Source organism: Zootoca vivipara, chromosome 6 (assembly GCF_963506605.1).
Source record: "Zootoca vivipara chromosome 6, rZooViv1.1, whole genome shotgun sequence".
In the NCBI taxonomy this organism is placed as follows: Eukaryota; Metazoa; Chordata; class Lepidosauria; order Squamata; family Lacertidae; genus Zootoca; species Zootoca vivipara.
In genome coordinates this window covers 13,824,533-13,851,574 of record NC_083281.1, presented here as the reverse complement: position 1 = coordinate 13,851,574, position 27,042 = coordinate 13,824,533, and the positions used below count along the sequence as shown (strand labels likewise).

At 52.6% G+C, this 27,042-nt stretch overlaps 1 protein-coding gene across 1 annotated transcript in view; it reads right to left on the bottom strand.

Moving 5' to 3' along the window:
• LRFN3 (leucine rich repeat and fibronectin type III domain containing 3) overlaps positions 1–26,753 on the bottom strand; it is a 60,450-nt gene extending 33,697 nt beyond the window's left edge. The window contains exon 1 of the mRNA XM_035118523.2: positions 26,503–26,753. The gene's annotated coding sequence lies outside the window, so the exon portion shown is untranslated. The remainder of the gene's footprint in view (positions 1–26,502) is intronic.
• Between the last annotated feature and the right edge of the window lie 289 nt (positions 26,754–27,042).

The window sequence follows — 27,042 nt, the reverse complement described above, 5'->3', positions numbered from 1 at the left end:
TCAGCGCCACGGCTTGTTTGCAAGTCTCCTGCCTTGATCTTTGTGTCAGATCAGGAGTCCCAGGAAGTCTGGCTCAGCATCCAGAGTGCCACTACCAGCGGATTGGAAAAGGAAGAGAACTGGGGTCTGGATCTGCAACTGGGGGTGGGGGGGACAGAAGTGTGGCCAAGTCCCAATCCCTGAGGCCCTCCCAGCCCAGCTCCCTGGGCAACCACTAAGTCTTGAGGTCCTGGAGGGGCTGAGGCCGGCTGCCAAATAGGGAGTGGTTCCACCCATGGGGTTGAAGGGATTCTCTGGGGGGGGGAGGACTAAGAAGCAAGGGGGTGGCAGGGGGGTGCTGGAGGGGTCCACCAGACCTTAGAAAGCCGCTATTCCTGGATCGAGAGCTTCAGTTCTGTTGAATTAAACTAAATACTTTTGACTGGATCTGAATAAATGTGCAATTAATTGGAACTGCTGTGGGTGTTATGGTGGGTCATGCAAACCGCTGTTCTCGATACAGTAATGCTTTTTGCAAGGTTGGAGGGGCGCTGTGGGTGAGTTTGTGCAGCCAAGGAGGTGGGCACCCCCAAAATAGTTTGGGAACCGCTGGTTTAAAGGGAAGGAGGGGTGCGGGGGAGATGCTGCTTTCTCAGCACCCAAAGGAGATTATGCAGCACCAAATCCTTCTCTTGATTTTCCCTCTGCCTCTCAGTGCCAAACGCCCTGGATCTCCCTTTCGCATAGCCCTCATTGGAAACATCGGGGCTGATCTACCATCGAGGGAAGAAACAAAAGGTCACCCAGACCACGGCAGAGTAAAAATAGAAGATGGGGCAGCCATACCACCCTGGAGAGGTTGCAGGAAAGGGAGCGAGGGGGCTGTGTCGCTGGGCGGCGCCAGTAAATTGAGGCAAGGGCAGCAGCCCTAATAGCTACACCCACTTTTTTTCTGCCGGCACCTTGAAATAAAAGTCAGCAGGGATGCCAACTTGAATAAAATATTGGGGGAGCCCAGGTATGCCCCACCCACCTGCATGATTGATCACATGATGCAGTGCACACACAGCATCTGAATGGCAATGCCCATCAACTTTAGAGGGGGAGGCTCCTCAAATATTTTATTTGGGGGGGGGGTGAAGGGACCTTGGCCCCTGGGAGTTGGCTCCTATGGAAGTCAGCATGAAATAAGGACCCCAGAAGAGGATGCTGGATCAGGCCAACAGCCCATCTAGTCCAGCTTCCTAAGAACCCAGGAATCTGGATAGACTGCCACTGGACCTGGAGGTTCTATAAGAACATGTGGAGAGCCCTCAAGCTACATCAGGGCAAGGGCCCCTTGGGTCCACTACTGTATCCTGTTCTCACAGAGGCCAACTAAAGGCCCATGATGGAAAACTTGCAAGCAGGATTTGGGGACAAGAGCACTTTCTCCCAGAAACTTATATTCATAGAATCATAGAGTTGGAAGAGACCACAAGGGCCATCCAGTCCAACCCCCTGCCAAGCAGGAAACACCATCAAAGCATTCCTGACAGATGGCTGTCAAGCCTCTGCTTAAAGACCTCCAAAGAAGGAGACTCCACCACACTCCTTGGCAGCAAATTCCACTGCCGAACAGCTCTTACTGTCAGGAAGTTCTTCCTAATGTTTAGGTGGAATCTTCTTTCTTGTAGTTTGAATCCATTGCTCCGTGTCCGCTTCTCTGGAGCAGCAGAAAACAACCTTTCTCCCTCCTTTGTATGACATCCTTTTATATATTTAAACATGGCTATCATATCACCCCTTAACCTTCAGAAGCAACAGCCCGGATCAGCCTCAGAGTCAGGCCTCTGCTTAGTTCACAAAGCCACAATGTGACGCGCCTGCAGAGGAGCAACCTGATCAGAGGCTGCCTCAGCTGCAATGAGCCCCAGGGGATTCGACTGAGCAAATCCTGCCTTGTGCCACCATCTGAGAAGAGGCAGATGGGAAGGTGGTGGGAAAAGTGGGGGGGGGGGAGGGAGAGGGAGAGGAAGAGGGAGAGGGAGAGGGAGAGGGAGAGAAAGATGGGGTCAGAGAAGGTTGGGAAGCAAGAGCCATTCAATAGAGAAACAGACTCCCTGCAAATGTGATGGACTCTCCTTCCTTGCACAATGCAGGATTTCCCTGTATTTCAATGCAAAATGATGCGGTGTCCTGTATTGCAACAGTTTTGTCCTGTATTTCACGACAAAATGCTATGTCTTGTATTGAAAGGGTTTGTGGAAGGTCATGTATTTAAGCTCTGGGTAGCCAAGCACAGACAAATTTACAAGTGTGTGTGTGTGTGTGTGTGAGAGAGAGAGAGAGAGAGAGAGAGAGAGAGAGAGAGAGAGAGAGAGAGAGAGAGAGAGAGAGAGAGACTGAAGCAGGGCCATCCTGTTTGGCTGCCATAGATTATAATGGATTGCTCTGAAGTCACTTTAGCATGGGGGCGGGGAGACCTTCTCCCCAGCCACTCCGCCTGGTCCTGTATTTGGCCAGAACAAAGGTGGCACCCCTACCTACTAGGCATTCTCTAGCTGTGATTCCTGCACTGCAGGGGGTTGGGCTAGATGACCCTCGGGGGTCTCTTCTCTGATTCCAGGTCACTGCTGCAGCCTTTGATGTGAAAAGCAAAGGAGAAGGGGGCTCAGCTGCTGCAGCCAGGATGAATCACACCCCCTGATGCCTTTTGCTTTAACTTTTAAATGCCTGCTGAAAACCTTTCAATTCCCCCAGGCCTATGCAGGCAATTAAGAATACATCTTTCCACAGTGCTTAATCGGTGCCTGTTTTTTAACTTTTTAAGAACAGCATGATTTTATGTATTTTTTTATTGTAAACCGCTTGGATATTTTTTAATAAGGTATTTTTATTGATAAGTAAAATACAGGCAGGGAAGACGCCGACGCGTTTATGCATTCATAGAAATGTGAAGGGGGAGGGGGCACATGCATGCAGACCCCCACCATGACTGTGCTTGGAAGGCTGCCCCCCACCCCACCCCACCCCACCCCACCCCTGGCCATCGGAAACCCAGAAGAGCTTCTGAGCATGCCCAGCCAAAGGCCCTCCATTCACACAGGTGGCGGTGTGATGGGTCACTGAGCACAAGAAGGGCCACAGCGGGGCGGGGGGACGGACGGACGACACATGCAGGCTTCTCTTACAGTGAGGCATGTTATTTTGCCCATGGCTCACTCTTCAAATACAGTGGTACCTTGGTTCTCAAACGCCCCAAACCCGGAAGTAAGTGTTCCGGTTTTCTAACGTTTTTCGGAAGCTGAACGTTCGATGCAGCTGTCGGCTATTGTTTCCAGGGCGCCTGCAACAATCAGAAGCTGCACCTTGGTTTTTGAACATTTTGGAAGTCAAATAGAATTCCGGAGAATATTCAGTTTGACGCTTTTGTTTTTGTTATTTATTTTGCATTTTTGTTTTGAGACTTTTTCAGTTCATTTGTTTTTGTGACTGTGTGGAATCCAGTTCAGCTACTGATTGATTGTGTGTGTGTGACTTCAGAAATGGATAAAAGCCCCCCATCCAAACAATGACTACCATCAGTGCAGGTAAGAAATAATAATTATTTTAATTTTTATCATCTACAATTCTGTCTTATTTATTTTACAATACAGTACATGGATTATTGCTTTCATGTTATGGATCAATGGTCTCGTTAGAGAGTAAAATCCATGTTAAATTGCTGTTTTAGGGGTTGCTTTTTAAAGTCTGGAACAGATTAATCCATTTTGCATTACTTTCTATGGGAAAGCGTGCCTCGGTTTTGGAATGCTTTGGTTTTGGAACGACTTCCAGAACGTATTAAGTTTGAGAACCAAGGTACCACTGTAGAAATGCAGGTTTCAATGGCCCAATGCAGTCAGAGTTAAGCATGTTTAAGCGCCACCAGCATCAATGCTCCGCCATTGAAATTAATGGAACTTATGGGTGCTTATCATGGGCTGGATGTCCTCAAAGCCCTCGATAAAAAGGTCAGGGTTCAACTTTTAAGATATTCTCGGGGTCAAATATGCAAATTTGCATTGTACTCAGACATCATTCCAGATTATGGTTCAAACATGCTTAATATGCCTGGGGCTGGATCTACACTGATCTAAAAAAAAGTGCTAAGAAAAAAAAGTTATATCAGGTGGTAGCTCAGTTTAAGAACAGCCCTGTTTACGAACTATTCGGTTTACGAACTCCGCAAAACCAGAAGTAGTGTCCCGGTTTGTGAACTTTACCTCGGTTTAAGAATGGAAGCTGAACGGTGGAAGGGCACTGGCGACGGGAGGCCTCATTGGGGAAAGTGCGCCTTGGTTTAAGAACGGTTTCGGTTTAAGAATGGACTTCCGGAAAGGATTCTGTTCGTAAACCGAGGTAGCACTGTAGCTCTCAACGCAATTTTCCATTGGCTGCTGTACAGCACCCCCTGGTGTCATATTTTTATAACGCATTTATAAAATTATAACCCTCCAGTATAGATTAGTCCTGGGTCTTTCTTCCTTTTTAATGCAACTTCAGATATGTACACCAAGCCTCTCCCTCCTCCTGGTTCCCCAAAAGGCAATGGCAAAGGAGTCTCCGTGACATAACGAGGCTTAACGAGGATGGCAACAAGCCACTCTTCTTAATGAGCTGACCTGGTCCATGCTTTGTACCAGGACCACCCCACCCGCCGAAAAAAACTCTCTCAAGTGCCACACAGACAAGAACCTTCCATCTCTTTGCAGGTAGGAGCCCCTGCGGGAGGAGCCAAGCCACATCTGGGGCCACCTGCCTGCAGACTATCTGGCCAGAGTGGTGCATGCTCTGCTTATCTCCTGCTTGGACTACTGCCATGCGCTCTACGTGGGGCTACCTTTGAAGGTGACCCGGAAACTGCAACTAATCCAGAATGCGGCAGCCAGACTGGGGACTGGGAGCGGCCGCCGAGTCCATATAACACCAGTCCTGAAAGACCTACATTGGCTCCCAGGACATTTCCAAGCACAATTCAAAGTGTTGGTACTAACCTTTAAAGCCCTAAATGGCCTAAGCCCAGTAGACCTGAAGGAGCCTCTCCACCCTCATTGTTCAGCCCGGACACTGAGGTCCAGTGCCTGAGGGCCTTCTGGTGGTTCCCTCCCCGCGAGAAGTGAAGTTACAGGGAACCAGGCAAAGGGCCTTCTCAGGGGTGGCACCCACCCTGTGGAACAGCCTCCCATCAGATGTCAAGGAAACATCTATCTGACATTTAGAAGACATCTGAAGGCAGCCCTGTTTAGGTAAGTTATTTAATGACTGGTGTTTAAATGTATTTTTAATCTTTTGTTGGAAGCCACCCAGAGTGGCTGGGGAAACCCAGCCACATGGGCAGCGTATAAATCATCATCATCATCATCATCATCATCATCATCATCATCATCATCATCTCAGCTCCACCTCATGGGAAAAACTTCTCCACCCCACTTCCCTGTCATTCACAGCCACAACCTCACTGCCCCCAAGTGGCTTCTCTTCTGAGAGCAGCTCTCAACCCTCCTCTCTCACCTGCAGCTCAGCTGGCATTATTTTTGGCAACAAGCGCTCAGCTGTTTTTTTTGGGGGGGGGCGTGTCGATGTGCCCAGCTCAGCAGGAAGTTGCATTTCCCTGACAAAATGCAGCAAGGCTTAGCTCCTGAGAGCCAGGTCAGCACCCTGAATAATGGAACGGGAGCGAGATCAGCACCAAACTAGCTTTAAATCCATGGCTGAGCTCCTGCCCTTGCCAAGCAAATCTCAGGAGGCCTCCACCTCATCCCACCCATCTGCCACACTGCTCTTCTCTGTCTTCCCTGCAGAGGAGTCCTTTCGTGGGTGGAACCTGCCCCCCCCCCGCCTGCCAGGAGTCCTGGCTTTATTGCAGCAAAGGCTGTAAGTCAGCTGGCAAGAGGCGCTAAAGTCTCTACTGAGTCCAGCTGCAGAGGCCCCTTGCTTGAGCCACTGGGCGCCACTCAGCACTGTCAGGCTGGCTTGCTTTATCCCAAGCAGGAAGTAGCTGCTCCTGTCCTGCCAGGAAACACTTTGGGAGCCCAGAACCCAAGAAGAGCCAGCTGGATTAGGCCAAAGGGGGCCCATCTGGTCCAGATTCCTCTTCTCCTGCGGCTTCTAGAAGAAAATAAGAAGAGCATGGCTGCTGGATCAGGCCAATAGCCCATCTAGTCCAGCATCCTGTTCTCACAGTGGCAAGCCAGATACCCATTATGGGAAACCTGCAATCACAATTCAAACACAAGACTCTCCATTCCCATGGCCTCCAGCAACTGGGATTCAGAAGCACTGCGGCCTGCTCTGTCAGAGTCAGAGCAGAGCCACCCTGGCTGGCAGCCACCCATAGCCCTCTCCTCCTCCATGAATCTGTCTAACCCTCTTTTAAAGCCATCCGAGTTGGTGGCCATCGCTGCCACCTGTGGCAGGGAGTTCCACAGTTGTGTGAGGAAGGACCCCCCCCTTTATCCACCCTGAACATTCGGCTTCATTGGGTGTCTGTGAGGTCTGGTGTCTCGTGAGAAAGGGAGGAAAACTTTCCCCCATGCACTTTCTCCATGACAGGCATCATTTCACACAGCCTTCCTGAGCCAGTACAGCAAGGGCAGGTGGAACTCGATGGTGATGGTGTCTAAAGCAGTCTAAAGCATCTTCCAATCACAAAAATTAGGAAGGAAAGCCTTAGTAGGACAACGGCTTCTCCTGGAGCCTCTTCTATCACTGCAGAGGTGTGAAGATGAGCTTGTGGACACCCCACTCTTCTCTCTAGCATGCTAAGGCAGGACTAAGGACTAAGACAGCCCCTTGGCCTCCATCCTTGCCACCATCTCCCCCCAAACCCTGGTACCCTCTCTCTGCCACATTTCTGAGGAGGAGGAGGAGGAGAAGGAGAAGGAGAGGAAGAAGAAGAAGAAGAAGAAGAAGAAGAAGAAGAAGAAGAAGAAGAAGAAGAAGAAGAAGAAGCTGGCTGTCCCCAGTCACTCTGGGCAGCTCTCAACAGATTAAAAACAGAACTTCCCTAAACAGGGCTGCCTTCAGGTGTCTTCTAAATGTCAGATAGTTGTTTATTTCCTTGACATCTGATGGGAGGGCATTCCACAGGGCGGGTGCCACCACCGAGAAGGCCCTCTGCCTGGTTCCCTGTAACCTCACTTCTTGCATTGAGGGAACCGCCAGAAGGCCCTCGGAGATGAATCTCAGTGGTGAACAATGGAGGTGGAGACACTCCTTCAGGTATACTGGGCTGAGAATGTTTAGGGCTTTCAAGGTCAGCACCAACATTTTGAATTGTGCTTGGAAACGTACTGGGAGCCAATGTAGGTCTTTCAGGACCGGTGTTATATGGTCTCGGTGGCTGCTCCCAGTCACCAGTCTGGCTGCCGCATTCTGGATTAATTGCAGTTTCCGGGTCACCTTCAAAGGTTGCCCCATGTAGAGCTTAGCGGAGAAATGTGTAGCAGCAGCAGCAGCAGCAGCAGCAGCAGCAGCAAGAAAAGGGGAACAGCCTGGATCCAACCTCATACCTCCTTTAGGAGCACTTGCAGGAGAACCTCTGCAAGCCAAACAGTAATCACTTCCTGGTAAACTGCACAGATCCGACTCCCGAAGAACAAGGACTTGGCAAGACAGGAAGGAGCAGATGGAGAGCTGGAGGGAGGCAGAGCCAGAAATGCAGAATGGAGTTCCTAGAAGCTTCGTGGCAAATGCACATCCAGGAGGGAAGGGAGGAGAAGGGCCCCACTCTGGCTCAGCCCCCCCCCCCCGACATGCCCCAAGGATAGAGTGGAAGCAGCTGAACAGGGAGCTAGGAAAGCAAGAGAATCACAGAAAGTGGGAAGGCATCCCAAAGAGTCATCTAGTCCACCCCCCTGCAATGCAGGAATCTCAGCTAAAGCAGCCATGGCAGATGGCCATCCAACCTCTGCTTTAAAATCTCCAAGGAAGGAAAGCCTATGGAAGAAGTTTGTTCCCCCTTCAAATGCCCCCCCCCCGAAAGTCCTTGGAGAGAGGAGAGAGGAGATACATCATGGGACAGCCAGAGAGAAAGTGCTTCTTTGGCCACCTAGGTTAGGGAGCTCCACAACAGACCCCGCCCCATCTGTTGTGCCCCCAGTCCAACCCAACACACCCACATGCCATGTGAAGAGGATAGCACCTTTTGCTGAGTCAAATGCTCCAGCCTTGGAAGTGAGCAGAGACCATATTCCGATAGCAGGCAGAATCTGGGAAGCCAGGTCATGATCTTCTCTGGATGCAAAGAGGATCTCCTCCTTGGTTGCATGAGGCCATAGCAAATGAGGGGGGGTTAAGAGGGGGCCCATCCTTGCAGGGACGGACAAGGAAGGGGGCCTGGCCCTCCAACTCAAAAGCTGGCCAATCCCTTCGCACAGGTGCCTCGAGCAGCAGCCAGGCTCCAGAGCAGGCAACCTCAATCTTCTAAGACTCAGGGCCCCCTTGTACCCCAAACATGCATTGGGGGACCCACTTCTTAAAATTTGCATCGTGGGAGGGCTCCTCTTGCAACCCACCTTGCATCAGGCCACGACCCACCAGTGGGCCCAGAATCCCTGAGGGAGCGTCTCCACCCTCACCGTCCAGCCTGGACACTGAGGTCCAGCGCCGAGGGCCTTCCGACGGTTCCCTCCCTGTGAGAAATGAGGTTACAGGGAACCAGGCAGAGGGCCTTCTTGGTGGTGGTGCCCACCCTGTGAAACGCCCTCCCGTCAGATGTCAAGGAAATAAAAAACTACAGTGGTACCTTGGTTTAAGAACAGCTTAGTTTATGAAGAACTTGGATGAAGAATGTTGCAAACCCGGAAGTAGGTGTTTCGCTTCCTGTTGAGTGTGTTCCATCTGTAAATTGAGTCCCCTGCTGCTATAGGAAAGCATGTCTTGGTTCAAGAATGCTTTGGTTTAAGAACGGACTTCTGGAACGGATTAAGTTCGTAAACCAAGGTACCACTGTATCTAACTTTTAGAAGACATCTGAAGGCAGCCCTGTTTAGGGAAATTTTTTTATGTCTGATGTTTTACAGTAATACAGTACCTCGGTTTTAGTACACTTCGGTTTGAGTACTTTCAGTTTAAGTACTCCGTGGACCCGTCTGGAACGGATTAATCCACTTTCCATTACTTTCAATGGGAAAGTTCACTTCAGATTAAGTACGTGTCAGGTTAAGTACAGACTTCCAGAACCAATTGTGTACTTAAACCGAGGTACCACAGTATTACCCATTTTTAATCTGCTGGGAGCTGCCCAGAGTGGCTGGGGAAACCCAACCGGATGGGCGGGGTATAAATAAACAAACTTATTATTATTATTATTATTATTATTATTATTATTATTATTATTATTTCCTGACCCACCAGTTGAAGACCAGTGCCCCAAGGCATGAAATGGCCAGGGAGCTCTTCCCTGTTGGATGCCCCCCCCTCACCTCTCTCCTCCCCCCACCATACAGGGAAGAAACATTCACCTTTACTGCCTTAACAGAGCGCAGCAGGTCGCTGTTATAGAGGACAGAACACAAGGGCCTTGGGCAAGAGAGCAGGAAGCCCCGACTCACCTGCCCTGGACTCACAAAGACCTCCAGGAACAATCCTGCCAAAGGTCAAGCAGCTGGCTTGCCTAGTGGCTTCTGCCCCCTGCACCAGATTTCAAGGGGCAGCAGAGACAGAATCCCTTTCGGTGGCTTCTTCTCCCAACACCTCCCTGCCCTCAGCTAGTCCAGGAGCGCACAGAGGTCCAAGAGCGCAACGACCACGCTGGACCTCAATGCAATTTCCAGAACGCAGAACAAATCAATACTTTGGGCAGAACAACATTACCCCAGAGGAAGCATTTTCTTCCTTCTCAGTGGCTACATGACTTCTGGGTTGAACTGCCCACATGGATTGGGGAAATAAATATATACAGAGATAGTTTTAAGAGGATTAGACAAATTCATGGAGGAGAGAACTATGGAGAGTCATGGGGAAGGCAAGGATCAGCCCCCACTGTTGGGAGGCAGCACTGCTTCAAAATGTCAGTTGCTGGAAACCCCTTGCTCGAATCCTGCTGGCTGGCTCCCCATAACAGGCATCTGGTTAGCCCATGGGTAGGCAAACTAAGACCCGGGGGCCAGATCCGGCCCAATCGCCTTCTCAATCTGGCCCACGGACAGTCCAGGAATCAGTGTGTTTTTATATGAGTAGAATGTGTGATTTTATTTAAAATGCATCTCTGCGGGCATAGGAATTCGTTCATTTTTCCCCCTCTTCAAAATATAGTCCAGCCCCCCCCCCCAAGGTCTGAGGGACAGTGGACCGGTGCCCTGCTGAAATGTTTGCTAACCCCTGGACCGTTAGCCACTATGGAAACAGGATCCAGCAGGTTCTTCTGGTGTTCTTAAGTTCTCTGACGCTCATGATGGCACCCATTGCGTTGAGCTGATAAGGAAACTGGGACTATATATTATGCTCTGCTTTTGAGCGGAAGAAGTGGTGTGTTAGCAAAAACACCCACAGCTCACGCTTTGTGTGCTCTGCATGTTGATGGTTCCAGGTTCAATCTTTAGTCAAAGGCTGAGAGCTGGCAGAGCTGGCAAAGACCTGCTTCTGCAAGAGACCTTGGAAAAACAGCTCTCAATTGGGGGGGGGGACCATGCCGTGGGTGAGATGGGCAGGGTGCTAAACATTAGCACCCTTGACTGAATGCCAAGGGGAGCAGGAGACAAACCCCCATTTCCTTGTTCAGGAAGCTGCTGGATCTTGCCCGCCTTCCCCATCCCACTAGTTTGGGAGAAAAAACCCTCACACACAATTGCAGGACGCAGTGCTATGCTGGTTTTTTTGTGCGTGACAGAAGCAGCCTGTCGAGCTGAATGTGGAACTTTGCAATCAACACAGCATGCCTGTTGCAAAAAGGAGCAAAGCCCTTTTCTTCCGAGCGGCAAGACAGACAGAACCCAGCACCGTGCCAAGTTCACCGCTGATCATTATTACTCCACTTGCACAGAGAATCTGTGGCAGGCAGAGGAACTGGGAGTGCTGACAGGGCTAGCAGCCAACTGGGCGCCGTTGCCAGCCAACCACCCGCACAAGTGTCCCTCCCCATCAGAACATCCTGCTCAAAAGTCACCAGCTCCTGCTGCCATTGCAAAGGCTGGGATGACTCACTCCGCAGGCAGCCGGTGGCAGCAGCCCAGGCAGGCATGCAAGTGCATACCCCATCCCCACCACCACCACCATCAAGAAGTAGCAAAAACCCAGACGGGACTCTGCCACAGTGAGCCCAGGAGGGCCTCTGCTTCCTCTCCCTCTCCCAGGGAGCACATGGAGAGGACTATCCCCTTCAAAACACCTACACTGCAGGGGGTTGGACTAGATGACCCTTGGGTGTACCAGCCAACTCTATCCTTCTATGAAAAGGGCTGGAGCCATCCCAAGAGATGCTGAGAGGAAGCAGCTGCTGTTCTTGTGGTTCAAGAGGGCCCAGACGCAGCAGAAAACAGCTCAGATTCATTCACTGAACCAGGACACCAATTGGCCGATTGATCCTTAAACTTCTAGAGGGTTTTTTTTTTTAAAAAAAAACACTCCCATTCTGGATTGCTTGGTGTTGATTGCACTTTTCATATCAATTCACTTAAGTGCACTTTACTGCCCTTGATCTCATGGCTCCGATTGATTTTAATCTCTATTCTGACCTGGATGTAATTTCACATCTCCTTCTTTGCTACTGCTTTATAGGTTGGGCTTTTTTTTATTGAATTGAACTGTGGATATTCTGTTCACTGAACAAACTGATACCAAAAGATTTATTGAATGGGCTGATATAATATTTTGATATGGATTGTGACTGCTGTTGGTTTACATTCTGTGCACTCTCAGCTACTTTGGACAGAAGCAGTTGCTGGGAATCGCAAGAGGGGAGAGCATTGATGCTGTTCAGGTCCAAAAAATTAGGCCAATGGCTGGATGAGGCCAATGGCCAGTCTAGCCCAGCATCCAGCTCTCACAGTGGCCAAACAGATGCCCCAATGGGAAATAATAATAATAATAATAATAATAATAATAATAATAATAATAATAATTTATTATTTATACCCCGCCCATCTGGCGGGGTTCCCCCAGCCACTCTGGGCGGCTTCCAACAAAACACTAAAATACAGAAATCCATCAAACATTAAAAGCTTTCCTAAACAGGGCTGCCTTGAGATGCCTTCTAAAGGTCTGGTAATTGTTGTTCTCTTTGACCTCTAGTGGGAGGGCATTCCACAGGGTGGGTGCCACTACCGAGAAGGCCCTCTGCCTGGTTCCCTGTAACTTGGCTTCTCGTAGCGAGGGAACCGCCAGAAGGCCCTTGGAGTTGGACCTCAGTGTCCGGGCAGAACAATGGGGGTGGAGACGCTCCTTCAGGTATACTGGACTGAGGCCGTTTAGGGCTTTAAAGGTCAGCACCAACACTTTGAATTGTGCTCGGAAACATACTGGGAGCCAATGTAGTTCTTTCAGGACCGGTGTTATGTGGTCTCGGCGGCCGCTCCCAGTCACCAGTCTAGCTGCCGCATTCTGGATTAGTTGTAGTTTCCGGGTCACCTTCAAAGGTAGCCCCACGTAGAGCGCATTGCAGTAGTCCAAGCGAGAGATAACCAGAGCATGCACCACTCTGGAGAGACAGTCAGTGGGCAGGTAGGGACTCAGCCTGCGTACCAGATGGAGCTGATAAACAGCTGCCTTGGACACAGAGTTGACCTGTGCCTCCATGGACAGCTGTGAGTCTAAAATGACTCCCAGGCTGCACACCTGGTCTATCAGGGGCACAGTTACCCCATTCAGGACCAGGGAGTCCTCCACACCCGCCCGCCTCCTGTCCCCCACAAACAGTACTTCTGTCTTGTCAGGATTCAACCTCAATCTGTTAGCCGCCATCCATCCTCCAACCGCCTCCAGGCACTCACACAGGACCTTCACCGCCTTCACTGGTTCTGAAACTCTCAAATATGAGCCTTCTCCACTCCTGGGGTTTCCAGCAACTGGCATTCAGAAACACTGCTGCTCCCCACTGTGGGGGCAGAGCAGTTCCGTCCTGGCTAAGAGCCATCCATAGCCCTCTCCTCCTCCTAACCCTCTTTCAAAGCCATCCAGGTTGGTGGCCATCACTGCTTCCTCCTTCTCGGTTTCTAAGAAGAGGTGCCTGGTTGGTCACAATGAGAACAGGATTCTGGACTAGATGGGCACCCTTGGGCGTGATTCAGCAGCCAGGCTTTTCTGAATGTTGTCACAATTCTGTGTCCAGGGCAGCTGTCTACCATGGTGGTGCATGCTCTATCTCCTGCTTGGACTACTGCAGTGCGCTCTACGTGGGGCTACCTTTGAAGGTGACCCGGAAACTGCAACTAATCCAGAATGCGACAGCTAGACTGGGGACTGGGAGTGGCCGCCGAGACCACATAACACTCATCCTGAAAGACCTACATTGGCTCCCAGGATGTTTCTGAGCAAAATTCAAAGTGTTGGTGCTGAACTTTAAAGCCCTAAACGGCCTCGGCCCAGAATACCTGAAGGAGCGTCTCCACCCCCATTGCTCTGCCCGGACACTGAGGTCCAGCTCCGAGGGCCTTCTGGCGGTTCCCTCACTGCAAGAAGTGAGGTTACAGGGAACCAGGCAGAGGGCCTTCTCGGTGGTGGCGCCCGCCCTGTGGAACGCCCTCCCATCAGATGTCAAGGAAATAAACAACTATCTGACATTTAGAAGACACCTGAAGGCAGCCCTGTTTAGGGAAGTTTTTAATGACTGATGTTTTAATGTATTTTTAATCTCTTGTTGGAAGCCACCCAGAGTGGCTGGGGAAACCCAGCCAGATGGGCAGGGTATTACTACTACTACTACTACTACTACTACTACTACTACTACTACAGAAGAGCAAAAAGCAATTCTAAATATATAGCAACACTTACTGAAAATGAGTTCTCCACCCCAATGAAATTCCTCTGAGGCCCAGTGTCTCAGTGCCCCCTGACCCTGTGAAGAACTCTCATAGAATCATAGAGTTGGAAGAGACCACAAGGGCCATCCAGTCCAACCCCCTGCCAAGCAGGAAACACCATCAAAGCATTCTTGACAGATGCCTGTCAAGCCTCTGCTTAAAGACCTCCAAAGAAGGAGACTCCACCACCACACTCCTTGGCAGCAAATTCCACTGCCGGACAGCTCTGACTGTCAGGAAGTTCTTCCTAATTTTTAGGTGGAATCTTCTTTCTGGAAGTTTGAATCCATTGCTCCGTGTCCGCTTCTCTGGAGCAGCAGAAAACAACCTTTCTCCCTCCTCTATATGACATCCTTTTATATATTTGAACATGGCTATCATATCACCCCTTAACCTTCTCTTCTCCAGGCTAAACATACCCAGCTCCCTAAGCCGTTCCTCATAAGGCATTGTTTCCAGGCCTTTGACCATTTTGGTTGCCCTCCTCTGGACTCCTCCTCTCCTTTCTCTTTGTGTGTTTGTATAAAGGCCTTCTATACGGGGTCCCGAAGCTTTGACAAAGTCGCTTGCCTCTTCCCTCTTGGAAGGGGGGGGGTCATCTCGCTGCCGCCCCCCACTGGTTAGCCTTTTGGCACCAAGCAAAGCCCTGTTGCCCCGAGTGCCAAAGGGATCTCCACTCCAGACTGCTTAGCTGGAATCTCCTGCTGTCGGCCTCATCTGCCATCCCTGCTGCTTAACTGACTGTTTGGGGGAATATCATATTTCAATCACTGTTATGTATCTAGTTTTTTTACCATTTTTAATTACAGGCCCTTTGGCTCAAAAGGCAGGACACAAGCATTCAAAATACATTTTGTTGATTAATCAGGAGGGAGGGGGGTTTAATTGGCAAGGCTGCAAATTAAAGGCACTCGTGTTTGGTTTGGGAGGATGCTTGTAGCTCTGGTGCTTTAATGTTAGCAACGGAAAAGAAAATATGTCCTTCCTTCAAAAGAGGAATGGGAAGCTGGCTGGCATCTCGCTTTGGTACCTCCTGGAGGCACCCCTAGAGTAATGTTTTGATAATAGGCACATTAATCTATTAATTGGCAGATGATCAAACAGTTACTGTGGGTTGGTTGGTTGGTTGGCAGCCCTAATTGTGAAGAAGCGGGGGCAGAGTTGGGGAAACCAACTCTGTTCTGCAGGAACCCCCCTCTCCAAAGGGAGGCACCCTGGCGAGAAACACCCAGCTCCTTCTCCAGCTGCATGCAAGGAGGAAGCAGAGCCCAAGGAGCCTGTCCTGAGCTGGGTGGGGAGTCGAGCCCATGAGACCAGCAGCTGGTGCAGGCCTCACCTGGTCAGTGGCCTGCAAAGCTCAGCCCAGTTGCTTCTAGCCTCGTTCACTGGAACTCCCCCCTTCCAAAGCACCCTCCTCTCTGGCCACATCCCTGAGCTTCATTCTCCGGGATTGCAGACTGTGACTCCCTCTTCCCCAACCCAAACAATGAACTCCAGTTCTGTGACTTCCTGGGGTTTGTGTATGAGGCCAGGATTCAGAGAGGGAGAGGGAGCGATCTGCAGGGCCAGACGGACAGGCTACTCCTGAAGTGCTTGCCCAGGAGACATCCATGGAGAGGCAGGACCTCTCTAGCCTGAGGAAAGGCCACATTGCAACTAAAGTGAAAAGGATGGCAGAGCCACTTTTCCTGCTTAAGGCTCCTTCTTGCCCTAGAGTCCAGCAGGGAGCTGTCCAGGGTGCTGAAGCCTCCACTCTGCAAGGCCGCTGCTTGAAACAGAACTGCGCAAACACACACCCATCCCAGCAGTCCAGCACTTCCAACTTAATTGTGCCCACATTTTGCTCCTCTGGGGACTTGGCCGTGATGGATTCTGGTGCTGCAGAAGCCCCAGAGGGCTAGTGACTCCACCGCGGGGCCTGCTTGCAACGGTGAATAATTCACGTTAAAGGGTTTGACGCATCTGCCGAAGATGGCAAGCTCAGCCTGGCTCTGCTGCATTAGTGCTGAAAGCAAATCAATAGTTTGGGCTGGGTTGGCCAACAACTGCATTAGGGGACGTCACATGGCTCCTTCTGATAAGAGCATCCTTTTGTCCAAAGGGGAAAGGGCAGGGCCAAGAAGCCCACCCCCTCCCTCCCTTGTAATCTCTCTCATGCACTCATGTCCTTTTCCTCTGGAGTTTCCCACTGCCGCCCCACTTCCTCTTCCATTCCCACTGCCTTTGGGGTTGGACTGCAGTCATTTGCCCCCCAACCCAGGTTCACTGTAGTTTTTCACTTGCAGCCCACGCCCCCACCCACTGCATGCTGGCATCTGCTCTGGGGTGCTGCGATAAGACCACCTTTAATATGCCACCTGTAGAAACGTTCAAGGTAAATGTCATAATAAACACGTGTGTGTGTGTGTGTGTGTGTGTGTGTGTGTGTGTGTGTGTAAAGGAATCTAGAAGAAGAAGAAGAAGAAGAAGAAGAAGAAGAAGAAGAAGAAGAAGAAGAAGAAGAAGAAGAAGAAGAAGAATAGTAGTAGTAGTAGTAGTTTGGATTTGATATCTCGCTTTATCACTACCCTAAGGAGTCTCAAAGCAGCTAACATTCTCCTTTCCCTTCCTCCCCCACAAAAAACACTCTGTGAGGTGAGTAGGGCTGAGAGACTTCAAAGAAGTGTGACTAGCCCAAGGTCACCCAGCAGCTGCATGTGGAGGAGCAGGGACGCGAACTCGGTTCCCCAGATTACGAGTCTACCACTCTTAACCACTACACCACTACACCACAATAAGTGGTATTGATGCAGCTCAGGGAGCAGAGAATATGGAGAAGCCATTCACATGGAAACAGCTTGGAGATGGACAGAGGAGGCGACAGAGAAGGGTCTGGAAACCATAACACATTAGGAACAGTTGAGGGAGTTGGGGATGTTTAGCCTGCAGAAGAGACTGAGAAGGGATAGGATAGCCATCTTCAAATATCTGAAAGGATAATCCATGGAAGAGGGTAAGAGCTCTTCAGCGGTGGAATAGACTTGGAGGACTCTCCTTACTTGGTTGTTTCTCAAGCAGAGATCGGATGGCCACCTGTCAGATTCTTCAGCACTGCAGTGGGTTAGACTAGATGACCCTGGGGTTCCCTTCCAATTCTACAGCTCTATGAATCCTGACCTTGTTAACTGCCGGGGGGGGGAGGCTCCAGCTCTCAAGGCTGCTGAGGCCTCACCTGCTTACCCAGGAAGAGGGAAAGGGTTCCATTCACTCATGGAGATAAAGGCAAAGCAAGCTGCTCAATGAGAGCCAGAGGCCCAGGAAACAAGAGAGCGGCTTAGCAGCACAGCGCCAAATCCACACCTGACCCTCCCCACTCTCTCCCACCAAACACTGCCTAAGATATACTGACCCCACACCCTTCCAGCTCATATTGACACCAGCCTTGCAAAGTCCTGGAGGATTCTAGCCAGGAAGTAGAGTCTCAAGGAACCAGCTGACTTTTTCATTGCACTTGTATCCCCCCCCCAAGGAGGTGGGTAAGTCCTCTTGATGGGCAGAAAGGCAGGACCTATCTGGCACCCAATGGTATCCTCTCAATGTTCCAGCCTTGCCTCACCTCTACCCCACACATGTTCCTGAGCTACAACCCCCCCCCCTCCGTGGCCACAGAGGCTGCCTGTCTCCAGCTCCATGTTTATTGGCCGGTTGTTGTGAAATGATGATGGAATCACTTGCAGAATGAGTGACTGGAAGGGCGGGTCATATATAAATGCTGTTTTATTTACAGAAGATATAAAACAAATAAGAGTAATTGCATGGTTGCAGTGGGGTGCCTTTGATGATTTTTAATTCTATACAGAATTATAATGCAGTGCTTCAAAAGAGGCTGCCATAAAAAATCATTAGATCAGCACAGGAAGAAAGCTGGGTGGTTAGCACTAGATTAATATTTGCATAATGTGCTTTTGTAGTCGTGATTTTAAGAATAGCACTCGGAGGACATAAACACTGAGCTCAGTTGGATAGGGGTTCAGATTACTCCGCTATGGAAGCACGCATCCAGAACTGCACTGGAGCTACGGAGAAGGTCATAAGCCCAGGGACTCTCCCTTGCCTGCCAGAACTAGCGGCCTCTCCAGCAGTTGGGGTCGTGGAGAAGGTGTTCTCCAGGCATTGTTGCCTCCTCCTCCTTGCCAGCCCATCCTCTTATGAGGCCAAGACACGCCACCAGCTCCTGAATCACAGCCTCTCTTTCCCGCAGCAGGCCTGAGCCACCGCCAACGCGCCGGGTGCCTTTAAGCAGGTTTGATAAATGGGGTATCTATTTTTGGAAGATTCACAGGGTCTGGCTCTCTGAACATCCACGCGTGGCAGGAGAGGAAGCCCTTTTCTGACAGCTGAAACTGTCTGAGCAAACAGGGATGATCCAGCCCACAGAATGCGCGGGGAGGGCAGGTGAGGATGTGCAGCTCATTGCTTGGCCAGACGCAGGCTGCAGCAGACGTCCCAACCCCACGGGGCTTCACAAGGGCCAGAAGAGCATTACAAGAGGCTGCTGGTCAGGCCAATGCCCCCTAGAGTCCAGCATCCTGCCCTTTCAGTGGCCGGCCAAATGCCTTTAGGAAACCAGCAAGCAGGATCCGAGCACAACTCTCCCCTCCTGTGGTTTCCAGAAACTGGGGTTCAGGGGCATCGCTGCCTCTGACCAGGGAGCCCAGAGCAGAGCCATCCTGGCTAGGAGCCACTGATAGCCCTCTCCTCCTCTACAAATTAGTCTAATCCTCTTTTAAAGCCCTCACCCTGGTGGCCATGACTGCCTCTTGTGGGAGGGGGTTCCACAGTTTAACTCTGTGCTGTATGAAGAAGTCATTTCTTTGATCTGTCCTGAACCTTCCAAAATTCAGCTTCTCTGGATGCCCAGCAGTTCTAATGTTAGGAGAGAGGGAGAGAAGCTGTGCATTTTCTCTATGCCCTGCATAATTCTACAAGCTTCTGTCCTTTTCTCCACACTGAAAAGGCCCACCAGGAAATCTGCGAAGGTTAGGAGGCCCCTCGCTCCTCAGGTGCCTCCCAGTCACTAGAAAGCTTCTGGGTCAAGCAGAGAAAGTGTTTGCTGCTGGCTCAGCTGGAGAAGAGTCTGCCCAGGCCAGCCACTTTTCTGATGGGCACAGAGGGTGATGGGGAGAGAAGCCGCTTGGCTGATGCTGGAGGCCTCAAAACAAACCTCTCTCCGAAAGGGAGGGGAGGAATTCCACAAAGGTAAAGATGAGCCATTTCTTGAGGACACACAGACTCCGAGGGAATCTATTCTGAGCTCGGCTGAAGAGCCTGCAATTTTCTAACTCAGAAATGGCTCCTAATTGTAGTGAGCAAAGGAAGTGTTGAAAACAGTCAGGGGGGTGGGGATGGGTTTTCCCTGAACACTTGCCAAGGAGGTGCTGAATGACAGCGTACAGGAAGGAGCGTCCACCCCCTTTCCTGAAAAGCAGGGGAGATCAAGGAGACGGAGGAGAACTAGGAAGGGTCACCTGAGAGCTTTGAATGTCAGGTGGTGGTGATCCACTCTCCAGAGAAACAATGCCTGTTGTTACAATAAAGGGACCCCTGACCATTAGGTCCAGTTGTGACCGACTCTGGGGTTGCGACGCTCATCTCATGTTATTGGCCAAGGGAGCCGGCGTACAGCTTCCAGGTCATGTGGCCAGCAAGACAAAGCCGCTTCTGGCGAACCAGAGCAACACACGGAAATGCCGTTTACCTTCCTGCTGTAGTGGTACCTATTTATCTACTTGCACTTTGACATGCTTTCAAGCTGCTAGGTTGGCAGGAGCTGGGACCGAGCAACTGGAGCTCACCCTGTCACGGGGATTTGAACCGCCGACCTTCTGATCGGCAAGCCCAAGAGGTTCAGTGGTTTAACCCACAGCGCCACCCGCATCCCTGTTGTTACAATGCCAGAGTGCAAATTCTCAAATTCAGGGCACCTGCTTAGCAGACATGAAAACCGTTCTTTTTATTATTTAAGGCTTATAGTGAGAAGAAATGCCATGGAAATTGAGTCTTCTGAGCAAAACATAGGGCAGGTCCTCTAAGATCAGCCACGATAGCTTTACATCTGGCTGAAACCTAGATAGCCACTGACCCTCTTTGCAGACCATGTGTAGCCCCCACATGTTGATGCACTACAGCTACTATCACCCCTGCCTATGCTGTTTGGGGTTGATGAGTGTTGTAGTCCACCAATAGAAGAGGCCACATCACAATGGCTTCCCTGAGCACGAACCATCAGCATAAACAGATGTAGCCACGGCCTGATTCTACGTGAGGCAGCTTGCTTGGTTCCTATGCTTCCTAGAGTGGTTAGAGTGTCAGACTGGTGTTAAGAGTCCACCTCACACCTCAGTATTGTCTGCACTGACTGGCAGCAGCTCTCCAGGGTTTTGGCCCAGGGATGTTCCCAGTCCTACCTGGAGGTGCCAAAGAATGAACCGGAAGCCTTTGCATGCAAAACAGATGCCTGAAGGAGTGTATACCTGTAGACCTGAAGGAATGTCTCCACATCCATCGTTCAGCCCAGACACAGAGGTCCAGCTCCGAGGGCCTTCTGGCGGTTCCCTCACTGCGAGAAGCAAGGTTACAGGGGACCAGGCAGCGGGCCCTCTTGGTAGTGGCACCTGCCCTGTGGAACGCCCTCCCATCAAGGAAATAGGAAACTATCTGACTTTTAGAAGACATCTGAAGCTAGCCCTGTTCAGGGAAGCTTTTAATATTTGATGAATTATTGCATTTTAATATTTTGCTGGAAGCCGCCCAGAGTGGCTGGGGAAGCCCAGCCAGATGGGTGGGGTATAAATAATAAATTATTATAATATTATTATTATCTACCACCAAGAAAGGTGAGGGATCAGGTCTTCTGTGGAGTGTATGTCCACTATGTGTACACCTTAAAATTAATGTAACACCAGGATCTGGGAGACCCGGGATGAAATCCTCCCCCCTCAACCGCAAAGCTCTCCCTGGGTGTGACCTTGGGCCAGTCCCTGCCTCTCTCAGTGTAACCTGCTTCACTGGGTTGCTGTGAAGATAAAATGCAGGGCGAACGACGTACACAGTCTTTCTCTCCTTGGAGGAAGGCGGGGTAGAAGCAGATGACAACCATCACAATAATAAATAATCGTCGTCTTCCAAGACTCCCTGCAACTGACGTCCTCAAGACCCAAACTTCAACCCCCAACCCCTTTCGGAACCCACGTTTGCAGAAGCTGCAGCAAAACAGAGCCATCTATTTTGATAAATGAACAGACCCCTCAAACAAGCCGGCTGCCTCTCTTGGCCATTCATCACGAGTGCCAAAACAGCCCTCCTTCCTCCCTCTCCTGCTTTGCCTGCCCCCCCCCCGGCGGTTTTGCGCTGAGCAAGCAGCCATGTTGCTCCCCATTCCCGCAGGCCTCACTTGGCCATCCGAAGAATGGCTGAGCAAGGCAACCTGCCACAGTGGACCAGAATCAGAAACCCCCCCCCCGGATTCCCAAGCAAACATCCTCCTCCCTCCAAGCACCGAACTCCATGCAGCTTCAATAGGACTCCCGAGAGAGTCTGTGTGCTGTAGTGGGGAGAGTGCCAGACTGGGACCTGGGAGAGAGCAGGGTTCAAATCCCCACTCAGCTCACTGGGTGCGACCTGCGGGGGGGGGGCAGCCCCTGCCTCTCAGCCTAACCTACCTCACAGGATCGTTGTGAAGATTAAATGGGGAGCGGGAGAACAATCTGCACCACTTGGAGCTCCTTGGAGGAAAAAAGTGAGATATAAATGCAACGAATAAACAAAAACTGCCCTGGCCCTCCTTCTTCTTGGGAGATGGGGCAGGGCATGGTCTGAACACAAGCCCTTCCTAGAGGAGGCCAAAGAGACAATCACCTGCCCCATGTCCACCCACAGAGTCTGGTCCACCCAAGTCCCTTCTGGCTTTCCAAGACAGACAGATATGCAGGACCCTCAGATGCACAGCTGGTTGCTCAATCAATCAATCAATCAATCTCTTTGCCACTTTTCCACACACACAAAAATTGTGGGATGGAACACTGGGGCAGACAAGTCACAACAGTTCCTAGAGTGTCCACTAACAGGAACTCACCTGGAGGGACACCTGACTACAGGTCAGTTCCTGTTCCCTCAGACATGCAAATGAGTTGGATTAGACAAAAGCCCTAGCCTGCAATCTCTCTCTCTCTTAGCTACTTCCTCCCTCGATGAGGACACATCTCCAGAGAATCTCTAGTTAGCATGGTTCTCACTCTAGGCCTGCAGCCAAGAGTGAGACCAAATGGAGTCTTACTTTACTAAGTAGTCTCTAGATGTATATATACTTGTAACTTTTCTAAGCAAGCCTGCCTTTCTGAGATTATGCTGTAACTCAGGATGAAACTGTAAGTAAACTCTATCTTATTTTATAAACACTGTGTTGTGTATTTCTTTTAAGAGGGACAAAGGGGACCTTTGCCAGGAAGTGTAATATTGAACTATAAAGTGTAATATTGTTATAGAGATTCTAGCGAATCTAACGCACATGCTTTGCTGCGCACAAAAGGGGAATGTCACTCTGCTGATATTGGAAGCTTGCTAACACAAGCTTGGATAGGATCTATCTAATAATATATCCTAATCCACATCCCTAACATTCCCATAAAAATCATGCTCAAAGCAGCTTACAAACAGTTTGCCTTCCTTTTAAAGTCACTCTGCTCCACTTCGAGGAAAGGCCCTCGTGGTTCAGTGGCAGAACACCTCCTTCCAGGCAGAAGGTCCTGGGCAGTCAACAGCTTCTGCCCGAAGCCCTGGAGCACCTCTGCTCCCAGTCAGTGCAGACAGGACTGAGCTTGCCTGACTCCATACAAGGCAGCTCTCTCTCCCCCTCTGCCCATTCCCGCAGCGAGAAAGCAGGACACACCCTACTCCTCCACCTTCCCTCAGCTGAGCAAAGGTAATGTTGGCCCTGCAAGATGAGGAGACCTCCACACAAGAGGTCTCCAAGCAAGAGACCCAGTTGCACCTCTGCTCTATGCCATGGAAGTCCACACAGAGAGGGCCACTGACCCTGCACTGGACGTAGCAGGCCTGCACCTTGGTCAGAAGGCAGGAGGAGTCCCCAGCCCACACAGTGGGCTTGTTGTTGTTGTTTAGTCGTGTCCGACTCTTCGTGACCCCATGGACCAAAACACGGCAGGCACTCCTGTCTTGCACTGCCTCCCGTAGTTTGGTCAAACTCATGTTCGTAGCTTCGAGAACACTGTCCAACCATCTCGTCCTCTGTCGTCCCCTTCTCCTAGTGCCCTCCATCTTTCCCAACATCAGGGTCTTTTCCAGGGAGTCTTCTCTTCTCATGAGGTGGCCAAAGTATTGGAGCCTCAGCTTCACGATCTGTCCTTCCAGTGAGCACTCAGGGCTGAGCACAGTGGGCTACACTGGGGTAAATGGCCAGCCAGAGGGACTTCTGGGGGCCTCTTTCCTAGCTCCGCAATATAGAAGTCTGGTAGCCACGTCAGCAGAAGGCGACTCTCTCCTCATCCATGAACAGACAGCCTCTGAGCCACCAGCACTACGTCTCATCTACTGAGTGGCCCAGAGACCCTAGGCCATCCCCTTCCCCTTGGCCAGGGGATCAGCCTCTCTCCCCTTCCCCTGGTAGTTAACCACACAAGATGAAAGCGCAAGGGGAGGGTGAGGCAGCAGGAGGAGATGAGCTAATTGCAGGAAGGAATCAACCCAAATCAAGTATATTTGGAATGCACAGCCACAAAAAGCCCACACAGGTGAGGGTGGGAGGTGAAAGCCACATTCGCAGACTCACAGAATTGTAGGGTTGGAAGGGAACCCAGGGGTCATCTAGGCCAACCCCGTGCAATGCACATTCAGGCCCAGAGAGAAGGACCGATAGAGGAGACGGGGCCAGAGGGCGGAGGCTGCACAACACATCCAGACCACCAAGAGGGCACCTGGAAGAGCGCAGAAGGCTGGCAGGAAGAGCCTTGACCTTTCAAGGTGGGCAAAATGGCAGGAAGGGAGAGGCAGGACTTCCGGGTCTCAGCTGCTCGTTCCGCAAGTCCCCAAAGGCTCAAACCAAGAGAGGGAAAGGCAGCCCCCAATGCGTCCTGCATCAGCCAGCATCTCTCCAAGGAGCAAAGCTTCGTTTACGGAACCCGGAGAAGCATTCTGCCATATTATATTAGCGCAGAAGCATTTGCGTGGGCAGCAATGACCTTTTCCCGTTTCCCTGAAATGCCCGTTGCAGGAAGCGTATCAGTGACGGAAGGGATCTTTCTCTTTGCTCCTGAGGTTGCGGAAGATAGAGGCTCCCAGAGACCAAGGGGAGTTAAAGGCCCCATGGGGCCGGCCCCACTGTGCAGCCACAGTGCAGGAGTGTATGGTAGTTAGTGCATGGGGACACCCCCGCCCCCCCCCAGGGGGCACCTTGCTCACTGAAGCAGACTCTCTCAGGGCCATTGCAGGCAGGCACCAAAGGCTCACCCCAATATCACCCTCCCCACTTGGGGTGCTGCCTGCCTTGACCAGAGCTCAGCAGAGAGCCAACGAGGGCCCAGGCGGTGAGTCTTACCCTAGCCGGCATCAGCCTGAGAAAGGACCTTTGGAGTCCCACCGGAAGGAGATCTACAAGGAATTGGGGGGGGAGGGGTTCCTAAGCCACAAGCCACTCTCCCACTCCAATCGACCAGAGGGCATTGCAGCTCTTCCAGAGCCAAGTCAGCAGGAAATGGGAACTCTGCGGGCAGAAGGAAGGCGGACAGACCCCCTGTAGAAGAACTGAACCTGGAGAGGTTCAACAGCACTTCCAAGAACCGCAGCAGAGAGGGGTCTAACCCTGGAGCTCTGACCACTGGACCCCTCTCCTCTAAAGCAGGGCTCCGTCCCTCCACAGGACACCCCTTGACTGGAGAGACACACAGAACTGCTGCCGACCCCAGCAAAGCAGAGTCAGGGACACCCCAGGAGGGGCGCACGGGGGTGGGGTGGGGTCTTTGCGTCCCCAGAGCAGGAGAGGCTGCTGAGGCTCTCTAGCTCCCCCCACTGGCAGCCCGCAAGGAAGGCAGCGGCAAGCCCTTCCCCTCCTCCCCTCAGACCACTGGACCACCATTTGCTTCCGCGCATCTTTTGCACCCTTCTCTCTCTGGCCTAGAAGGAACCACGTGACGCTTCGAAATGTCTCAGTCTCTCCCGCGCACCAGCTCCGCGAAGCCCCTTCGCCCAGCGGGTTCGAGCCCCGACCCCGAAGGCGGCATCTGCAGGCAGGGCCGGGAGGGACCCCCCCGGCGGTCAGCAGAGCCGTTGCTGCCAGTCAGCGCAGGCAATCCTTAGCTGGGTGGAGTGATGGCCTGACTCGGTCTTCGGCAGCCTGAATGGCACTGAGGAGCCCCCTCCGCAAGGTCTGGGTTCTCTTTGAGAACCTGGGAAGCTGCTCCCCCGGAGAAACATCCGAGGAGCGGCCAGGACGCTGCCTGCCTGCAGCTCCTCCTTCAGTCCTGCCACCGGCTCCCAGAAGAAAGGGTCAAGAAGCCCGCCTGGAACCCCCTCCCTCCTGCGGGGACAGGGATGCGGCGGCGGAGAGCGACCCCCGACGGGGCGGGCGAGTCCCCAACCTTCCCGCGGGCGCCGCCCTCGTCTGCTCCAGAGGAGGCCTCGGCCTGGAAACTCCAGCTCCGGCAGCTCCGCTTTCTCTGCCCACCAAAATCGGACGGCTGACTCGGAAGCAGGACCGCCACCTTCGACGACCCCAGGGGTCTAGGCCGCCGCCTCCAGCACACCCGCCCCAGTCAACTGTGGGGGGCGAGCGAAGCCGGGGGCGCCCCCTCGGAGCTCGCCTCGCCTTTCCAGGCGGCTGCGGAGCGGCAGATTGGGCCCGTCCTTGGCGCCGCCGTGCGGATGCTGAGCCATGACAGAGGGCAGGACCCTCGAGCCCAGCCGGGCCGGACGAGGAAGGGGGCGCCGCCTTAGTAGAAGAGGAGCCGTCCCGCCTGCCCGCCCGCAAATCAAGGTTGTTGTGGCTGCAGCGAGCAGGTCGCGGGGTCTTGGCTCCGGGAGGGGCGGGCCGCTTAAGCCAAGCCTTGAGAACGGGAGGCGGAACTGAAAACACGGAGCGCCCCCCACCCCCAACACACAAACGCACGACAGCGCGCATTGCCGTCCAAAGGGGCTATTGCGGGGCCCGGAGCCAGCGGCAAACTTCCCTGGGGGCGCAGCCTGCTGCCTCTGGGATGCTGAAACGGCGTTCTCCCCACGCCTGCGCTGCAGCGGAGGATCGCTCGTCCGGGGCGTGGGGGACACACAACCCAGCGCCCCCGGACAGGGCGAGGATGCGTGGGCGCTTCTCCCGTGGGAGGGGGGGGGTGGAATCCCTCCGCTCATGGCCGCCTGCCCCGCCTCGGGGCAGAGGAGGAGGCTGCAAGCGCCGGCCAATTTCGAGGCAATTTCGAGCCGGGGAGGAAGGGACCCCTCCCCAGCAGCCGCGAGTGCCCAGCGGCCCCCCCCCCATGTAGCCGCGCCCTCTTACCTGGCCCCACGACCTCCCTCGGGAGCGGCGCCTTCCCTGCTGCTGCTGCTGCCGCCCCTCCCCGGCTGCTGCTCCTGGGGGCTCCGCGGCGGCGGCTCCGGCTCGGTTGGCCATGCGCCCGTCGGCGGCTCCTCCTGTCTGCCTGCCGGGGCCGCGGCGGGCGTCGCTCAGTCGGCGGGGCCGGAGGGCGGCTCCTCCATCCGGGCGCGTCCCTTGCCCCGTGGCCCGGCCGCGCCTTGCCCGCTCCGGCGTCCTCGTCCTGCTTGCCTGGGTAGGAGCGCGGCTCGGCTGCCGGCGTCGCGGAGGCGGCGGTGGCTCCTCCTCTCCCCCCACCCCATCGCCAAAGCCGAGCAGGCGCCGTAGCCCCGGCTCGGCCGGCTCGCACATGCCCGCTGGGGGGAGCCTCTCCGCCGTCAGGAACCGGCCAGCTCCGGGAGCGCCCCTCGACCCCACGCCCCCTTCTCTGGCGTTGCCTCGTCTGCTTTTTGGCTCCCGAGAGCGGAGCGGGGGATGCCCTTTGGCGCAAGACGCGGCCCCCGG